Source organism: Watersipora subatra, chromosome 6, assembly GCF_963576615.1.
Source record: "Watersipora subatra chromosome 6, tzWatSuba1.1, whole genome shotgun sequence".
NCBI lineage: Eukaryota > Metazoa > Bryozoa > Gymnolaemata > Cheilostomatida > Watersiporidae > Watersipora > Watersipora subatra.
This window is the reverse complement of record NC_088713.1, coordinates 22,525,505-22,547,478: the sequence shown is the minus strand read 5'-3', so window position 1 is coordinate 22,547,478 and position 21,974 is coordinate 22,525,505. Positions and strand designations below refer to the sequence as shown.

The window sequence follows — 21,974 nt, the reverse complement described above, 5'->3', positions numbered from 1 at the left end:
CCCATATCCGCATATCGGTTGCAATACTCCGGCTGTAACTTGCGCAACAAAACGTTTGCAAAGTTAGGCTCGACGGCATCTGTTCACATATAAGCTGCATCGCTAAACATAACTGTGTAATCAAAAAAATGTTCACTCGCCATGCCACTTCTATAACGGTGACCTTCACCCGTACATGCATTTCGGGAAGGTTTTGCCTGCGGCCTTTGGCGAAATTTGAACAGCGCTAAACTATTTCAATGCCGCCGGCAACTACCGTCGATCCTCGGCGCGTAGGTTCCCAATTCACCGCTAATAGCCTGCGGTGCTGTCCACGGTGCTTAGCGACGTATATGGGAACCAGGCTTCAGTTGGAGAGACAATCTTAGGTGAAACCAATTGAACCCCAAACTGTTGTTTGAGAGAACTCTGATCTGTGTATCTTGTGTTTACATCTTGCGTATCCCTCACAACTTTAAGAACACTCCGGAAGTTTCAGCCTTGATTGAAAATCACAAAGATACGTAAAAGTCGAGCCAGTTAGGGTCCCTGTATATGCGCAATTGTGATGATATCTTAAAATTATTTTATTGTTTTTAAAGTACAACAGTACAATGTATGCCTTATGAAAAAGGCGTAGGGTGTATGCTGCAACTTTGGATTCATGCATAAGCCACTGATAGAGTAATTAAAATGCCTGTCGCACATCATTAAAATATGGCAGTTGGAGGACAACTCCAAATTTATGGATGTGCTACCCAATTCCGCAATAAAGAGTTGTTGAAACTGTCAATCCTGTATGATAAACATAGCAACCTGAATGTAGCCTTATAGAATCGCCAGGACAGATCAGCAGCACGACTCCGCTGCCAGTGACAGCAAGTCTATAAAAGTAGTTCCAGTTATAGCAAATTTAACAGTCTAAAGAGCATCTCACGAGGTCTACTGTGGAATGGAACCGAATTCCCTAAGATCTGTTTCATCAGTGGCAGAACTTTCAACCCTCTTCCTAACGAAGATAAAATCCTCTGGCAAACAGAGGAAATACAACTTACAGCATCCTTTGAAGATTTCCCACTCGCCTTCAATTCTCTCAGTCTTTTCCCCTGCTTTTCATAATCCTTTATCTGCTCCTTCCTCTTCTGTTTGAACATCTTTTTGAGTGACGCTACACAACCACACATATCCTAATAATAATGCTACGCAACCAAATATATCCTAATAATAATGCTACACAACCACATATATCCTAATAATAATGCAGAGCAACCGAATATATCATAATAATAATGCTAAACAACTAAATACATCCTAATAATAAAGCGAAAAAACCACGTAAATCCTAATAATAATGCTAAACAACCAAATGTATCCTAATACTAATGCTAAACAACCAAATATATCCTAAAAATAAAGCTAAACAACCAAATATATCCAAATAATTATGCTACACAACCAAATATATCCTAATAATAATGCTAAACAACCAAATACATCATAATAATAATGCTAAACAACCAAATATATCCTAATAATAATAATGCTAAACAAGCAAATATATCCTAATAATAATGCTAAACAACCAAATATATCCTAATAGTAATGCTAAACAACCACATACATCCTAATAATAATGCTAAACAACCACATATATCCTAATAATAATAATGTTAAACAACCAAATATATCCTAATAATAATGCTAAACAACCAAATATATCCAAATAATAATGCTAAACAACCAAATATATCCTAATAATAATGCTAAACAACCAAATACATCATAATAATAATGCTAAACAATTGCATATATCCTAATAATAATGCTACACAACCTAATATATACTAATAATAATGCTAAACAACCAAATATATACTAATAATAATGCTAAACAACCAAACATTTCCTAATGAGAATGCTAAACAATCAAATACATCATAATAATAATGCTAAAAAACCAAATATATCCTAATAATAAAGCTAAACAACCAAATATATCCTAATAGTTATGCTGAACAACCAAATATATCGTAATAAGAATGCTAAACAATCAAATATATCCTAATAATAGTGCTAAACAACCAAATATATCCTAATAATAATGCTAAACAACCAAATATATCGTAATGAGAATGCTAAACAATCAAATACATCCTAATAATAATGCTAAAAAACCAAATATATCCTAATAATAAAGCTAAACAACCAAATATATCCTAATAATAAAGCTAAACAACTAAATATATCCTAATAATAATGCTACACAACCAAATATATACTAATAATAATGCTAAACAACCAAATATATACTAATAATAATGCTAAACAACTAAACATTTCCTAATGAGAATGCTAAACAATCAAATACATCCTAATAATAATGCTAAAAAACCAAATATATCCTAATAATAAAGCTAAAAAACCAAATATATCCTAATATTAATGCTAAACAACCAAATATCTCCTAATAATAATGCTGAACAACCACATATATCCTAATAATAAAGCTAAACAACCAAATCTATACTAATAATAATGCTAAACAACCAAATATATCCTAATGATAATGCTGAACAACCACATATATCCTAATAATAAAGCTAAACAACCAAATATATACTAATAATAATGCTAAACAACCAAATATATCCTAATAATAATGCTAAACAACCAAATATCTCCTAATAATAATCCTGAACAACCACATATATCCTAATAATCAAACTAAACAACCAAATATATACTAATAATAATGCTAAACAACCACATATATCCTAATAATAATGCTAAACAACCAAATATATCCTAATAATAAAGCTAAACAACCAAATATATCGTAATGAGAATGCTAAACAACCAAATATCTCCTAATAACAATGCTAAACAACCAAATATATCCTAATAACAATGCTAAACAACCAAATATATCCTAATAATAATGCTAAACAAATAAATACATCCTAATAATAAAGCGAAACAACCACATATATCCTAATAATAATGCTAAACAACCAAATATATCCAAATAATAATGCTAAACAACCAAATATATCCTAATAACAATGCTAAACAACCAAATATATCCTAATAATAATGCTAAACAACCACATACATCCTAATAATAATGCTAAACAACCAAATATATAATAATAATATTGCTAAACAACCAAATATATCCTAATGATAATGCTGAACAACCACATATATCCTAATAATAAAGCTAAACAACCAAATATATCCTAATAATAAAGCTAAACAACCAAATATATACTAATAATATTGCTAAACAACCAAATATATCCTAATGATAATGCTGAACAACCACATATATCCTAATAATAAAGCTAAAGAACCAAATATATCCTAATAATAAAGCTAAACAACCAAATATCTCCTAATAATAATGCTGAACAACCACATATATCCTAATAATAATGCTAAACAACCACATACATCCTAATAATAAAGCTAAACAACCAAATATATACTAATAATATTGCTAAACAACCAAATATATCCTAATGATAATGCTGAACAACCACATATATCCTAATAATAAAGCTAAACAACCAAATATATCCTAATAATAAAGCTAAACAACCAAATATATACTAATAATATTGCTAAACAACCAAATATATCCTAATGATAATGCTGAACAACCACATATATCCTAATAATAAAGCTAAACAACCTAATATATCCTAATGAGAATGCTAAACAATCAAATCCATCCTAATAATAATGCTAAAAAACCAAATATATCCTAATAATAAAGCTAAACAACCAAATATATCCTAATGATAATGCTGGGCAACCACATATATCCTAATAATAAAGCTAAAAAACCAAATATATCCTAATAATAATGCTAAACAACCAAACATTTCCTAATGAGAATGCTAAACAATCAAATATATCCTAATAATAATGCTAAAAAACCAAATATATCCTAATGATAAAGCTAAACAACCAAATATATCCTAATAATAATGCTAAACAACCAAATATATCGTAATGAGAATGCTAAACAATCAAATACATCCTAATAATAATGCTAAAAAACCAAATATATCCTAATAATAAAGCTAAACAACCAAATATATCCTAATAATAATGCTAAACAACCAAACATTTCTTAATGAGAATGCTAAACAATCAAATACATCATAATAATAATGCTAAAAAACCAAATATATCCTAATAATAAAGCCAAACAACCAAATATATCCTAATAATTATGCTGAACAACCAAATATATCGTAATAAGAATGCTAAACAATCAAATATATCCTAATAATAGTGCTAAACAACCACATATATCCTAATTATAATGCTACACAACCAAATATATCGTAATGAGAATGCTGAACAACCAAATATATTCTAATAATAAAGCTAAACAACCACATATATCCTAATAATAATGCTAAACAACCAAATATATCCAAATAATAAAGCTAAACAACCAAATATATCCTAATTATAATGCTAAACAACCAAATATATCCTAATAATAAAGCTAAACAACCAAATATATCCTAATTATAATGCTAAACAACCAAATATATCCAAATAATAAAGCTAATCAACCAAATATATCCTAATTATAATGTTAAACAACCAAATATATCCTAATAATAAAGCTAAACAACCAAATATATCGTAATGAGAATGCTAAAATCCAAATATATCCTAATAATAATGCTAAACAACCACATATATCCTAATGATGCTAAACAACCACATATATCCTAATAATAATGCTAAACAACCAAATATATTCTAATAATAATGCTAAACAACCACATATATCCTAATAATAATGCTAAACAACCAAATATATTCTAATAATAATGCTAAACAACCAAATATATTCTAATAATAATGCTAAACAACCACATATATCCTAATAATAATGCTAAACAACCAAATATATTCTAATAATAATGCTAAACAACCAAATATATTCTAATAATAATGCTAAACAACCACATATATCCTAATGATGCTAAACAACCACATATATCCTAATAATAATATTGAACAACAGAATATATCCAAATAATAGTGCTAATCAACCACATATATCCTAATAATAATGCTACACAACCAAATATATCCTAATAATAATGCTAAACAACCAAATATATTCTAATAATAATGCTAAACAACCAAATATATTCTACTAATAATGCTAAACAACCACATATATCCTAATGATGCTAAACAACCACATATATCCTAGTAATAATGCTGAACAACCGAATATATCAACATAATAGTGTTACACAACCAAATACATAATCATAATAATGCTAAACAACCACATATATCCTAATATCAATGGTAAACAACCACATACATCTTAAAAATAATCCTAAACAATCGCATATATCCTAATAATACTGCCAAACAACCAAATATATTCTAATAATAATGCTACACAACCAAATATATCCGAATAATAATGCTACACAACCAAATATATACTAATAATGATGCTAAACAACCACATATATCGTGAAGCGATCGCAATACATCCATACAAATACATCGACGAAGAGAACTACACCAATCACGCGGCATCAATGAAACGCACTCCCCGAATCACGCGGCATTAATTAAGTAAATTCCACCAACCATAACAACTGTTCAACTAAAATTACCCCTGAGAAACCTAAATATAACCTAGGTTCCTAATATAATGCAGGTACTCACCATAGTTGCCCTTGTAGAAAAAGAGCTTTTGAATGTCAAGGTGAATAATGTCAGTGCAGACGTTGTAGATGAAAGACTGGTCGTGGGAGACAATCAGGAGGGTCTTTTTCCAATTCTGCAGGTAATTGTCTAGCCATATGACAGCATTCAGATCGAGGTGATTGGTCAGTTCATTGAGCAGCAAGAGGGTTGGCTCAAGGAACAAGGCTCTGAGAAATGTGTAAATTTTGTACTATATAACATTTTAATGCGGATTTCAAAGTATTTTATTTTGAATCTTGAATGTAACAATTGTCGGTGATGCAATCTATGGCAAGTATTTTGTCTTCTTCTATAAACAAATCAGTTTTAGTTGCTTAATGACTGTGTATTACATAATTCTATGTGCTTTTCAAAACCATTATCAAAGAGGGTATTTAAGTGAGTTCTACATTTTATCATGGTGGCAGTTCCGCAAGAAGCAATCAAAGAAGTTCGGAAATTACACTGAAATGCTGTCATGTTTGTTATTCTTCGATAAGCTGCTTCAGCTTTATTGTTGTATGGCATAATTTGAAAAGCATTTTTAATTGAAATGAAATGATTGCCAATAGATTAACATATAATATATATATTTACATGTATATATATATATCTACATGTGTATATATATATATATATATATTCTAATATATCCTCAAGTACTCCCAGATTCCCCTCTATATATATATAATACTCTGTTGGCCATAATTCCAATAAAAAGTTAAAAAATATATATATATAACATGACTCTAACGTTTGCAAGATAATTTTTTAGTAAAAAGTAATTTCTAAAAGCCGTGTCCATCTATTCGTCCAAAGCTACACTTCGAGATTAGAAAAAAGATTGCTTTAAACAAGATTCGAACTCACAGCTTTTAAGTTCATGGATTTTAAGTTCATGTCACTCCTCCACTTGTGCCAATTGACTGTTTTCCACACTATGGAATAATTGTGCAATTAGTTATTACACCTTACAATTTTTCACAGCCTCCCACATTGCCATGGTATTAATAATTATTGTATAAAAGTATAAATGAACAAATAAATAAATAGTTATCTTAAGATATAATAACGAGGAGATAACCTTCCCAAGCACGCACCACAATAGGCCAATATTTTGACTTCTATAGTCCTAGAGGACAGACCTGGAAAGAGAAACTCTCATCCTCCAGCCACCAGAGAAGTGTTTGGTTGGTCTCTCCTGCATCTCCTTAATAAAACCGAGACAGGCTAAGATACACATGGCCTTGGGTTCCGCTGAATCTACTCCGATAGCTTTCATTTCCTCGTATACCTAACAGAAAGCCTTCATATGTAGTTGTGGTCTTCATTTAAATTCACAGCATTTTAACAATAACGCCTTGTAGTACACACAAGGAGAAATAGTTTGTCGACCTCAAATTTTTTAATGAACTCGAGATAAAACCAAAAGATAGAACATTTATTTACATATATATTTATAGATATATATTTATTTATAAATATATTTATAGATATATATTTATTTATACAAATATTTGTATAAATTTAAATATATAAAGACATATATATTTATACATAAATACATTTATATATATTTATATACAAAGAAATATTTAAATACCAATATATCTTCATATATAAATATAATTATATACTTAAAAAAAATTTACACATATCTTTATATATATATATCTATATATAGATATAAATTATAGTACTAGTTTTTATCAAAAATTATCAGTATTGTTTTATCATTTGAGATTTTTTTTGACATTTGAAGAAATTTGACTACCACAGTGTTTCAAGATTAAAATCAAGTAAACTTGATCATGGTTAAAATGCTAAGGAGAAAATATGTGTCCGAACAATGGCACTAGTTACTCAGCTGACCGGTCTCTCTCTTTATTGATATCAGTTATTATGTTAAAGTTGCCTCTATTCTGTTTCTTAGCAACTATAGATGCCATAATCACACTTTCTTGAATCTGAGTGTTTTAATTGTGATCAATTTATGAAGATTTTAATCTTAAAACATCCTGGGAGTTAGCTCCCCTTCAAAATCATAAACAATCACAAATGATAGAAGATACTGATATTCTCTGATAAGAACTACTAGAATTTAGTGTAAGTTTATCTTTAACCGTAATGAAACAAGCCCAAGTTTTAAAGAGAAAGCAACTCCACATTGAACAGGAGATAAAATACACACTGTCAGGAGGTAGGGATTCCCAGATGAGCTCAGATAAGCAGCAAAACGCGATAAAGCTAATCAAGTTAACGATGGTACATGGTCACAGTAGTTTAGTTATTTTCTATGAAAACAAGAGCTGTCAATCTATGCAATCAGATCTATTAGTAAGCAAAGATGTATCTATACATATTTTATGCCTATGATTTCAGACATAGATATTAAAATGCCCCCAAAAGTGCCTATATCATTCATTTTACCAATCTCAGGAGCAGTTGAGGAATATTCTCACCTCCTTAAGACGGGTGCCCGCATCAGCCTGCCCATTTTCAAAGTCAGCAGACAACTTCTTCTCTAGCTCTAGCAGCGAGTATAGCGGGTGTATCGTCTGCTTTTACCTCTACGAACAAAATAGGTACAGTGTGTGACAAAAGTGTTGTGACGTGCAACCATCAAATAAATTAAGAAACAAAATAAAACAACTATAAAAGTGTTTAAATGTAAATGTAAAATAATTAGTAAGTAATAGCTAAATTGAGGCTGTTTTGCTATGATTACAATAAAAAATGACTTGGTAATAATAAAATTAATACAAACTGGAAAAAATAAATAAATAAAAATCCTGAATAAGTTGAATTAATAATAATAATTTGTGCATATAAGTGTGTGTGTGTATAAACAATGTTGCTGTTCCAGCAGAGGCTATCCATCAAAACTTTGAATATGATGATACTGGTACATCTCGATGCTGGTAAAATGTAAAAATGAGATATCGTACTGTCTTTGTCTAACTGAACAAAGAGATAACGTAGAGGCTATTCCGACTCGAGATAATACCTTTGCTGATTTAGTAATTGAACCGTACAAAAAGCGAAGTAGAAGTTCACGAAAACGCATCGTGTTTCATAGAGTTAAAAGAGTTTCAATTAATACGATATTTAGCGTGTGAAATCGGAACAAGTATGTATACAGTATATAGTAAAAGCTGTCAATCGTAAAAGCTGTCAATAGTAAAAGCTGTCAATCGTAAAAGCTGTCAATAGTAAAAGCTGTCAATAGCAAAAGCTGTCAATAGTAAAAGCTGTCAATCGTAAAAGCTGTCAATAGTAAAAGCTGTCAATAGCAAAAGCTGTCAATAGTAAAAGCTGTCAATAGTAAAAGTTGTCAATAGTAAAAGCCTTCGTAGACTCGTGGTTAGACAACTGGATTACAAAACTTATGGCTGCAATCTTTGTGAGTTCAAATCCCCAACGATGCGATATTTAATCCTAAGATTTTAATAGCCATACTGAAAGACATACAGACTTAAATTGCTTTAAATGGCTAAACGAGACCATACCTCCGGTGGTTGGTGATGGTGAGAGACGCATTCGCAAACAAGTCTTTTCCATGAGCGCTTATTGAAAAGTTCTCTACCTGCAACATTCCCTGTCTGTCATAAAATCACGTGAGGAACATGCAGCCACCACTTTCACTTGACACATCTGACAGACAGCACCAATCCAATACTTCATTGGTGAATCATTTAGCAGACATTAACAACAGTCTGAAAGGCTTTTACTACCACTTGCCAGTTATTGACAACCACCTAGCAGTTAATGTCAATCCCTGTTGCCAGGCAATAATCGACAACCACTTGAAATCATCAACAAAATCGTCACATTTTTATCAAAAATAGTTGAAAGTTCACTGAAAGGGTTGTCACTGCATCCCAAGAACTTTTCAACTTTTAACAACAACACAGAAAATTCTGATTAGCCTTTTTTAATTATAATTGTGATGAAAGAACAGAGTGAACAATTATTCATGTTATAAAAAAATAAAACTCAATAGTTAGCCAAAATATTATTAGTATATATTAATTATATTATTATTAATTATATTATTCAATATAAGGAAACTTGTTTGGGTTCAGCGCTGATGAATTTATATTAGTTGTGTCACAATTGCCTAATAAAGTACTAGTGGTAAAAGAATTAGCGAAACTGAACTCTGATTATCCACTGTGGTGTCGTCACCTTTCTACAAGCTCGAACTGATCACGTACTTTGATGGATATACAATTATCGTAAAAACTTTCTTTATTATCTCAAAACATACATACTACTCCACTGGCAGTCGAGTGTGCCGTGAGAGATCATCAGGTGTAATAAATATGCACACAATTATTCAAACTAGTTGCAAGTTGATGGAGCAGTGCATTTAGTAATGTGCCTGCCAGCCTGCAGAGTCAAATATTCGAGTTAAATTGCAGGTGTGACGATTTATACCCTAAAGCCTGGTTCCCATATTGATTGCGAGACCCCGACAGTAATCTTGTGTAGCCAGATACTTGCGGTGCTAGGCTCAGTGGCTTCTGTTCACATAAAGCTGCATCACAAATACTTGCATAAAAATGTTCGTTCGCCATGCCATTTCAAAAATGCTGACCTTAACCTTTGCAGTGCATTTTATGAAGGTTTTGCCCGCGACTCTTAGCGAAAGTTGAACAGCGCGCAGGTTCACATTTCACCGCTGATAGCCTGGCAGTGATGTCGCAGGTGCTTGGGGGGTACACGGGAACCAGGATTTACCTCCTAGCTATGCTTTAGACAGACGGATAGACGCGGTTTGTACTATAGTAAATATTTGAAAAGCAAGTTTTGCAGCCACTCTGTATGCCACTGAATATTCTCAAAAAATGTAATATATTTATTGGGCACACATTTTATCCTCTCGTGTGATTACCAATAAAGACTTGGCAAATAAATATCAAGACACTACTCTTACCTAGAGGCCACCAATTTGCACTCATATAGCTGTGTATTTATGCATGCTCAACAACCATGGTAACATTTGGCCAATTTGGTGGATAAATATAAACTTATTTTTAATGAATTTGTAATGTACAGACACTGCCAAGTTACACCAAAACCAGGTTAAGGAGGCAAATATCTGTAGATATTTAATAAGATTACCACTCTGATAGTCTCGGGAGCTGTGAGAGATTGTCATGTCTAATAACTATGTGCACAAGTATTCTTAAATGCTGTAAGGTTGTTGATTGATGGGAGCGGCAGTGTGCTCGGCTGTTAATCCGAATGTTTTACTGTGAATCTTGAGCGATAGAATTTTATTTCAACATCCAACCATGTCTTCAGACAAACATAAAAGGGTCTTATTATAGCAAATATTCATATGTAAAACATCCTTAAATTTCCATTTATGCACATAATGACATAATGATTGGTGCGAGTGGCAGCGCCCTCGGCTGTTAATCTGAATGTCCCAATGTGAATAAATTTTTTTTCAACATCCAACCATGTTTTCAAACAATCATACACGAGTCTTATTATAGCAAATATTCATATGTGAAGCATCCTTAAATTTCTATTTATGCACACAATGACATAATTCATCAAATAAATATTTAATAAACTATGCTATGAATTAATAAGAAATAACATGTTTACTATAAGAGGTTCCAGATTGACGATCACCACTGTGGTTAAATGTGACTGAGTAGTGATGGAGTCTAACCTTAATGTCAAGGGCGTTGTTGAGGAGATTAGATGACTTGCTCGACTTATCGGCATGTGAGAGGGTAAACCGGTCTTCAGCTTTCAGAGCATCCAACTGCTCCTCAAATAGGTTCTGTTTCTTCATTTTCTCTAGCTCTTTTCGGGTGAGCTCAGCCGTTGGCTCCACCTTCTCCTTCTTCTGTAACAGAAGGAATCAAAGCTACCATATAGCAGACTGAACAGTGCCAAGTATGCCCATCTTTATAGTTAAGACAAACCTCTACGAACTTTCAAACATACAACGAGGAATTTCAGCAAACATTTCACATGAAACTGAAATGTAACATGTAACAAAACTCAAATTTCTAACTTTGAAGGTTTAAAATCTCTAGAAAAAATTGTTGTCGAAAATTAAAAACCAAAGACAAAAATCAATAAAGAGTGTGTAAGCTAAGTTAGTTTAAACATTCCCTAATAAAAGTGAGATTATAGGGGTGCGAATTTAGCTTGCTGCTGTCCAATACATCGACAGCAAGCTACTGGTTGATTGTAAGACATGATCTAGTCGATCACAGAGCCGTTCTTTCTATATCCGTTGAACCCATCAACATCAAATGCTGTAATTACCCCCCTTTTAAACTCTCTGAGGTCATCTGACGTGTAAAACTGACGCATCCATGATTGGCTGAAATAGGCAAGCATGAATACCTCAGTCCAATTTTATTAATTTTCAACACAAGCTATTTGCGAATAAGATTGACTTTTGAGTGACGAAGACAACAAAGCTTCTTTCAGATGGTTACTTATAAATATTGACAAATATAATCTCACTAGCAACATAAAGATGAAAGCCATGAGGATAAAGAGAAATGGTTCATCAAGCGTTCAAGACGATTGTTTCAAATAAGTAAGAAGACAAGATAAGGTCAGGTTGGCACACTTTGACCTTTGATACAAAGGCGATACTTTGATGACCTTTGACCATTGACCTACTTGTGTATTGATGCCTATCAACTTTTTAGTCCTCTCAAATAAGCAACACGAGGTCAAGCTATTTTAGTGAAAAACCTCTATCATCTTGTACAATAACTGATTGAAAACGAACCATTTCAACCATGCTGTCATTGGTCACCTCTCTCTTCTCAGGGTCGAGATACGGGTTATAATCATCATTCACTTCTTCCTCATCATACTCCACCTTGGGAGCTTTCTTTAGTGACTCAAGATCTAGAGAAAGTGGATGTGATACAAAATGAAATAAGCACATGGAATAATACAACAGTTGAACATGGTTACTACAATATACGGCATGGGGAAGGAGACAGGAGCAGGTCAGCAGAGATGGTCTGATAGGCAACATTGTCTTGAAGACTAGTGTCCTGCCACTCACGCTGTTGGACATTAGTGAAAACTATGAATTACTATATTATAATAGAGCTTTCAATACTACTATAATACAATCTTCACCATTACTATTTCCCAGCTACATGTAGTATCGACTAGCTGCAGTGCTACTGTGCATGGGTGCTTCATAATGCCTTAAAGATGTGGTTGTGCCAAAAAAGTCGACTTAATGGAATTAAGACTAACAAAAGACTAAAACATCAGCTACAATTTGATATCATTTTTGTCTTTGTAGTCTAACCCTGTCCAGAAATATATGCGTTTGAATGAGGCCATCTTTTAAAAAGCTCAGATTCCAGTGAATGCTTCACTCATAACGTAACGAGTGATACATGTGAATAGAGTCAAAGAGCGATAAATATAAAATCTGTTTTTAGCCAATCATCAGAACGAAATGGTTATATAGGCCATGTTAAATGTTATCACTCATAAAACAGTTAGTCTATGATTTCGAAGATCCTCGTTGTATAGGGAGATTACTCTATTACTAGTTAGTTACGCGCATCGACTACTAGCAGATTCTAGTAGCCACATGCATTGACATATTTATTTTACATTGATCATCAGACAAACAGACCGGCTATGGTTAGAGCTGACAGGCGTCAGCAGCGTTATGCTGCAGAGGAAGATAGGAGAATGGAGGTAAAATTATCTTCAACTTCGAGTATCCTATACATATATTCTAAACTAGCGGTAATAATTTTAGTACTCATGATTAGGGCCTACATCTACTAATAAAAAAAATTATAACTATTTGCTATTACGAATCATCGTTGCATCTCACCTAGCTATAGCTTTTTCTTTGGCATTTTTAGCTAGTAAATTAGATTTATGATTAGAATTTATGTTCAGTGTGCAATTCGAATTGTTGGCTTGGCGTATTTATGCTTTTGTTAAACATTTATTCGTTTTGAAAATTACACTCGCAATCTATCCAACTCTCAAATTGAAAGCTTTCAGTAGACATGCGTTAGAATGACATACACAGAGAGAAATTTTGATTGAATTTTAAATCATTAATAAATCTAAATTCAGGGTGACAAAACTGTACTCAAAATTGATTTAACTTGCATTTAATAATGATTTACCTATGCCAACGCATACTGTGGCTATTAAATCATATTATGATTGATAGCTGAGCTTTTGTACAGCTTTGCTAGTGCCTTTTCAATCATATAATGATTGATGGTTGAGCTTTTGTACGGGTATACTAGTGCTTGTTCAATCATATAATGATTGAAAGTTGAGCTTTTGTACAGGTATGCTAGTGCTTGATAAATCATATAATGATTGAAAGTTGAGCTTTTGTACAGGTATGCTAGTGCTTGATAAATCATATTATGATTGAAAGTTGAGCTTTTGTGCAGGTATGTTAGTGCTTGATAAATCATATCATGATTGAAAGTTGAGCTTTTGTACAGGTATGCTAGTGCTTGATAAATCATATAATGATTGAAAGTTGAGCTTTTGTACAGTTTTGCTAGTGCTTGATAAATCATATTATGATTGATTGTTGAGCTGTGGTACAGGTATAGGGGCCTACTAAGGCTTGTTCAATTATATTATGATTGATAGTCGAGTTGTTGTACAGGGATGCTTTTTGTAGAAATAACCAAAACTAAATCATTCTGTGATTCAGTGCTGTGCTGCTATGGATGCTCCCTGTTCACTCATGGTACTGTCATTTTTAAATCACAGTAAAATTGTAATTTTATACCAGGAGAAGACAATTACACACTTGAGTGAACTGATTACTATGAACTTCTTATTTTTATTTTCATGAAATACTGAGGTTAAATATATGTATAAGCAAAATATATTATGATAACTTTAAAGCTATAATATGAATAAAAAGGTTAAAAATGAACTGTTTTGCAATGAAGTATTTACATGTAAATGTTTACATATAATTATAAAAGAGAAAATATTTTAATTGAGTACTAGCGACACCAGCCGAGATACCATCAGTTGGAGTTCTAGAGAAGCTGTTACTTGACTATCCCATCATTTGAAGAAGTCTCATCTGCAATGCAGAGGTTGTTGTCATCAATGATGAGAGCAGCCGTAGCAGACGTTCCACCAGAACCCCAACTGATGAATGGGCTTGGATGTGGTACCTCTGGTTAACCACAAACAAACACTTAACATAGGCCAGACATGCATCTACCTCAGTTGTCATCAGGAACACTGCTCCCGTTGGCAAAACCAGGTAGATGCATTCCTGTTCATTTGTCAATACAATGGCTCCTCTGCTGGTTTCATCCAAGGTACTTTGCGAAAGTATCTCCATAAACAGGCTGGTGGCTGTCGACTTGCCCCTCAAAACACATTGCTTTTCATCATCAAGCTTATCACCTATAAAACCACAAAGGTAAATTGGTAATAATTGGTACAAAGGTAAAAATCATAAAGGTAATAACACAGTTCATAACTAATAGCTCATGTAGGATTAATGATTAGGAGTTACCTTACTCTGTGCTAAGGTCTGGGTGATGATAATAATACAAGTCATAACTAATAGCTCTGGCTACAACTAGTAATATAGTTATGGGGGTAGGTAGGGTAGATGTTTAGGAGTTATTTAACTTTGCGTTAATGATTCTGAGTTATCTAACTCAATTGGGAATATTGATTTACTCAACATACTCTTACAATTTGAATTAATGTTTTTCAACTTACTCGTTTTAACTCCTTCTGTTTCCTAATAAGGAGAGTTTGAGTTCTTGAGATCATGTTAGGCTGAAGGTTGGCCAGCTGGTGTTCCATCAGTTCTATAAAAATATCTTCATCGACGCCTTGGTCTAAAATTGATAGAAAAATTTAAATGATATATTCTGGTTGAATATGTGAGCAATTTCTTCATAGTTGTTCTGTTGTTTCTGTGAGGTTAAATATTCTATTATATGTTTTAAACAACAGACAATATACATTAAATTATAAAAGATTTGAGATTGTGAATATAGTCATAAAAATCCCAATACAGCCACCATTACTCTTGCTCCAAGGGGTGTGCGTGTGTTCTATGATTTTTTGTGATATCCAATGATGTAGTTCTCAGGAATTTTACATTGCTTAGTGACAGAAACATTAGTATGACATTTATGATAATTTTTTGGCTAAATAGTGCCATGTCGTATGTTATACAAACTCACCATGGCAGGCTTTCACAATTGATTATCCAAATGACTGCAGAAAGTGTGATGGCACAGATGGCACAAGCTCTTCATGGTTACTTGCTTCAATATTGTCTATGTCGTCACTACGATATATTTTGTAATTATCTGAATAGTTGTCTATTGTGTTGTGTATCCTACTAGATGATCGCTTTAACAGTATCAAGTGCAAAATGATCATTGCCAGCTTTAATTCTACAAGGATGATTTGAAAATGCCTCCCTTGTTTTCATTGGTCAATGCGATGAATAGGCTGCCCAGCGCCTGAGCCGCTTATCATCACCATAGGTATTGGGTATTTATAGCTTTAAAGATGTAGTTGCGTCAAAATTTAAGTTGATCTTAAAAGAAAGCATTTTTTTTTCTCTATCAGTTGATATGTTGTTTGTTGTGTTACGCGATCGCATTGCCAAGATATTTGAAGATTAAAACCGAAAAAATCTGATCGCCGTAAAAACGCTCAGGCCACAAAAACGTGCCCAGCCTCGCCAAAAATGATGTCACGCGTTTGGCAACCTGTCTCTATCCCTCGTATTCACATCGGCTATTTGCGATAAAAGTCTAGTCTTACGCGGCTCTATTGGCATATATCTTATTTTGTATTTGCTCATGTTAGCTAGAATAAAATTTTAAATCCTGCTACAGATGCATTATTATGAATGTTTCAAAGGCCTCAAATAACGAAAATTGAAAATTTGTTCTACTCACTTTCTCCAAATGTTGTTTAAACATTTGGGTACCGACTACCAATTCTACCGGTCTACGGTAATTCTGTCAAGTCACTTTATGTAGGACGCGGTCTTTGTATCAGCAGTTTTGCAGCTACCCTATACAGCCTCCCATAAGCCCCGCCCACATTATGTCGCCTATTACATATTGCCTACGTACTAGTTTCTTGCTAGTAGCAATGATATACATTGCTGTATATCATTGCTAGTAGTATTCTTACCGAATACTAAATTAATGAAATAAGCAAGCCACCTCTTTGAAAAGAATATAGACAGGGATAGAGTTTTAAGGATGAGAAGTCTGCTGCAAACTGGATTTGAACTCACATTCTTCAGTTCTGCGGACACCCATATACCATATCCGATTCACTACAATATTCTGCAAATCATGTTCTGCATTATCTTTAACAATATTATTTTATTATATAATTTTTACAAGCAAAAATATTTTCATCTCGGCATAAAGCTTTTATTAAAGATATTCATCAAGTCGTGGCCACTCACATAGTATTAGCTGATACAATAAGACAAATTCATCTACTGCAACAAACTCAACAAAACATCATCCAGCACGCATTCAATTCTCGCTTTCTCCTTTATGGCAGTTTCCACACTGACAAAGCTTCTTCGGCTGGTGGGACGACATAAACATTCTGTAATCAGTAAAACAAGTAAATGTAAACAAAGTAGATGCAATAAATATGTCATTCATAGATATGTCATTCTAAAGCGTATCTATTGACAGCTTCCAAATTGGGAGTTGAATAGATTGCGAGTGTAATTTTAAAAACGAATAAACATTTAATAAAGGCGCAAGTACGCCAAGCCAACGATTCGAAGCTTTGGTTCTGGAAATTAAAGATTTGCAATGATCAATCGATTTTACCCACTTCCTACGAGTGAAAATAATTTGTAATCATGACTCTAATTTACCAAAGAAAATTCGAAAAAAATATTATAACTAGGTAAAACGGCAGATAAGCTATGAAACGATGATTGGAGATAGCAAAGAATTATCATTTTATTAATTAGTACATGTATTTATGACTATAAAAAATATTACATTTACTAAAGTATAGAAGACTCTAAGTTAATTTACCTCCATTCTGTCTTCTCCTGCAGCAAAACGCTGCTGACGCCTGTCAGCTTTGGCCATAGGCTGTCTACTCTAATATTTTACTTAAAGTTGCTCAGAAAACTCTGAGTAGCGGTCGCTCGAACTTGAAGCCATTTTAAAACTATGTATAACTTAGTAATTGTTGAAACGCGTTGAATCAGAAACAATGATGAGAATCTTCGAGACCACAGACAACGCGTTTTACGAGTGATAACATTTATTACGGCCTATATAAAAATTTCGCACGCATGATTGGCTAACGAATCGACCTCATTTTTATCGCTCGTGGTTTCGTTTCAGATAACAAGCTTGTTACGTCACGAAATTGGCACCCGCTGGAACGTGAGCTTTTTAACAGAGGGCCTCATTCAAACGCATATATCTCTGGACAGGGTTGGTCTACAAAGACAAAAATGGCATCAAATTGTAGCTGATGTTTTAGCCTTTTATGGGTCCTAATTTCATTTTTGACGCAACTACATCTTTAAAGCAAGGCATGGCCAATTTGTTGTACATGTATTGAGCAAAAATACTGTGAATAATAGTTAATCGTGGAATGCAATGATTTTAGTTTGTATTTTTAAGCAAGGAATACAGAGAATTTAAAAAACCTCAAGATGTCAACATAAGTAAAAAAAGACATAATGAATATGAGTTAGTCTGGATAGGCTCTCTTGGAGAGGAAAAGAGCCGTGCCTCTACCCAACCACGCAATATGTGTAGTGTAGCTACTTGAGTTGACTTAAAAACAAATAGCTTATATTATACTGAATATTGTATTATGGATACATTAATCATTTCAGTTGGGTTGAGTATCAGATAGATGTTACAACAGTGGCGAAGATGTGCGGTGTTAGGAATGCATTACTATCAGGGTTTTTCCTTATTACCACGTAAATCAAATTTTGTGTATATTTTGTATAGCACCAATAAACAGCGAAATCGACATCTATATGATACTGTGAATAAATGTCAGCTCATGGCAAACCATGGCCACCCCCTTGGCTCACATATAACCACCTTAACTCCATGTTTTAAGCAACACTTACAAAAGTCAAATAAACATACAGATTACAGATCTTCTGAGCACTACAAATGACAATGCAACTTAATAGGAGAAATCAATCTTCACTCAGTAAAATAAAATACACTAAAGGTTTCTATGTATCAGATTAAGTGAAAACAATTGCCAGATCATTGCTCCCAACCAAATGTTTTGCTGGTAATAAGTGTATTTTATTGATATCAGGCAAGGCAAAACATCCTAAATAAGTGTAATGTAGTAATTTAATCTAGTATTTCATCCTTTTAGCTCTAGTAGAAAGCTTACAGATGGCTCAACTAATACTATACTATTCACTTATATTCGACTCCACAAACTACATTTTGTTTGTTGAATTAGGAAAGTGGAATTAGGAGATTTGAGTCAGACAATGGCTATCAAATGGGTTGTTTGAAGCCATCATTCAAATAGTAAGGTGATGAAAATTTGTCTATAGTACAGCCTCAAGCTTAGATTGCAGCAGTTTGGATACATTAGCTACATGCTACAATTAGAGGATTTCAGAGTCATGTTTATCCTTGAATTTTAACAAGATGGTAAGTTTTCTTAGCTATTGTATCTCTGGTGAAATACAGTCATACTAGAGACAAACATCAATTGGCCATTAATTATATCCATGAAGCATTGGTTAAACAACTGTGACTGCATTGCACAATAATTTTGTATGATTAGCTGAAACTTTATTTTTGTTTTCATTGATAATGGGAGAATGGCTTCAGTTGCCTCAAAACCTGACATACAATAAGCTCTACCAAAAACCACTTTTTTCAAAAGGCCACCATAATTGAAGTGCCAAGCCATATAGAAATTTACATTTAAATCATACTCATTTCAAGGCATCATGAGTTTCGCTGTCGGTCAAGGGGTGGTTTCAACTACCTGTTTCTACTGCAAAAGCACATTGCAGAATACTAGTATTAAGGCTGCTTGGTATCATAGTGTACAGTGCTCAGCAAAACATCCTGATAGCTAAAAGAACAAAGTGACCAACAATAATAACTAAATGCTTTTCTATAAAAATGTTCTTCTCAGCTGTGGTTGTAATATTACCAGGTCGCTCTAGTTGTTGCGCTGGCCCATACTGAAAGCAAGCACTCCCAATAACTCACAGCGTCATTGTTTCATATACAACATAAATCCCATCATTGAATTAAGTTATGTAACTCATAGCATCTGTTAATAATAAGACAAGGTATAACCACGCTATAAATAAGCAATCATATAGTATTAGATAATTGTAGTAGAAGATTGTGGAAGATAGCATTTTATGCACAATCCAACAGAGGTTTTAGGCATTGGCTAGTTGATAGTATTGGGCTCGCTGAATTAGGAAGGCTGTAGCATAACAGCCAATGAGTTTACCATCTAGCATGTATATAAAAATATATCAACTGCAACTAACCTGAGACAGGCTGAGCTTAGGCTACAATAAAACTAAATAATAAATAAAACAATAAAACCAATAATATTAGATAGAGGGTTTTTACCATTGATATCAATTATATCTAAAACTGTCTACAAAAGCAATGTTTGACTGATTGCCCCGTTTTCAACATTCTTTTATTGTAGCTCATTCCAATTTTCTGCAAGTGTGAAAAGGTGTGATACGATAATTTTACTTGGTTTTACATGTACAACTATTTAGTCAAGAGATTCATAACACGATTCTATGTTTATCAAGAAGAATATATACAAAGCTCTAATTATTAATATGTACACAACTTAGTCATGCTTGTGAAATTTCAATTGCTTCAAAATGAATTTTTTCAATATCAAAGAAGTCTAATAATAATAATTATACTGTTGACATTCCAGAGTAGACCAATAATATGCAATAAGGCAATTTTTCAATTATTCCAGATTTGAAACTCAACAACATTCTGATCATAGCTATTTCCTTACTACAACAGTCCAAGGTTTAATAGAAAATTTAAAACAACTATTGCAAGTTGATCATGTCAGTCCTTGGCCAGCTATTTCATTGGATTCATTAGATAGAGAGCATGCCTAAAGAGCTTTCATTGCTTCTGCATAAGCTCGTTAATAAACAGCTTTGTAAATGACAGCTCAATTTTGTGTTGCTGGTAGAACGTGAGATATGACTTGCTGCAGTCTGTGCAGCTAAGTCGATGATATGGTGGTCTGGATTTATTAATGAGATCTCAGTCTTGGCCCTTATATTACTAGACTTTTGACATCCAAGCTAAACATATTATGATGAGATAAGTTGCTAAAGGAAATTTCGTATTTTACCATTTTACATTTTTTAGGCAAAAGGTTAATGCAATTACCGAATTCTCAATAATTTACTCTGTTGCGTAGTCTTATTCCAGTATTTCATTACCCCAGCGATCAGACCAAAGCAGTCTTGGGCCAAAAACGGTGTTTGGCTACACACCATTTCTGCAAAGTTGTGCAAAGGAACCTTAGTTCAGTGAACTTAACAATGCCATGTTGAAAACTTTTCTTGAGAGAATATCTAGCTAGGTTTGAACAAACTGACGGATGAATATATTTATAATTCTCCAAATGTATAAATTGCTCATATGAATCAATCAAGGGGGCAGTGTCCAGATCTCAGCAAGGAAGGATGTCCAGTACTTTTTATTTATTGACTGTTAGTTTCCACTACCAAGTTCAAATCCAACGCTTCTGTCTAGTTCCAATTAGGGAACAGATAATTTCATGAACTAACCCCAGCTTGATGCGGTTCAAAATACAATGCATTACATTTCTTAGCTCAGTTCACTAAACTGCCATGCAGGGCCGTATCCTTCTATACTGCGGTTTCTGCCATGGCAGTACCATTTTTTGAAACTCAAATCCTGGAATTCACGTCATTTTTGCTTGACTTCAACCCTTGGGCTGGGGAAAGGGTTTCATTTATCGTTTATCGTTTTCATGTCGTTTATCGGTTGCGTGGAGAAACGAACTTTATGTCGCTTTCGGTAGACGTTTATAAAGCTGTCGTCTAGTAGCGTTAAACAAAGGATGTGAATGCTAGTAAGTTTTAAATATCATCAACAAGATATTAGTCGATGAATTACAATATGAAACGATTATCTGAGAGACGTTGCTTTGTGCTAAAAGCTAAAAAA

At 33.2% G+C, this 21,974-nt stretch overlaps 2 pseudogenes; one reads left to right on the top strand and one right to left on the bottom strand.

Moving 5' to 3' along the window:
* LOC137398130 (ATP-binding cassette sub-family F member 1-like) overlaps positions 1–21,974 on the top strand; it is a 743,032-nt pseudogene that overhangs the window by 696,963 nt on the left and 24,095 nt on the right.
* LOC137398761 (ATP-binding cassette sub-family F member 1-like) overlaps positions 1–21,974 on the bottom strand; it is a 50,387-nt pseudogene that overhangs the window by 18,776 nt on the left and 9,637 nt on the right.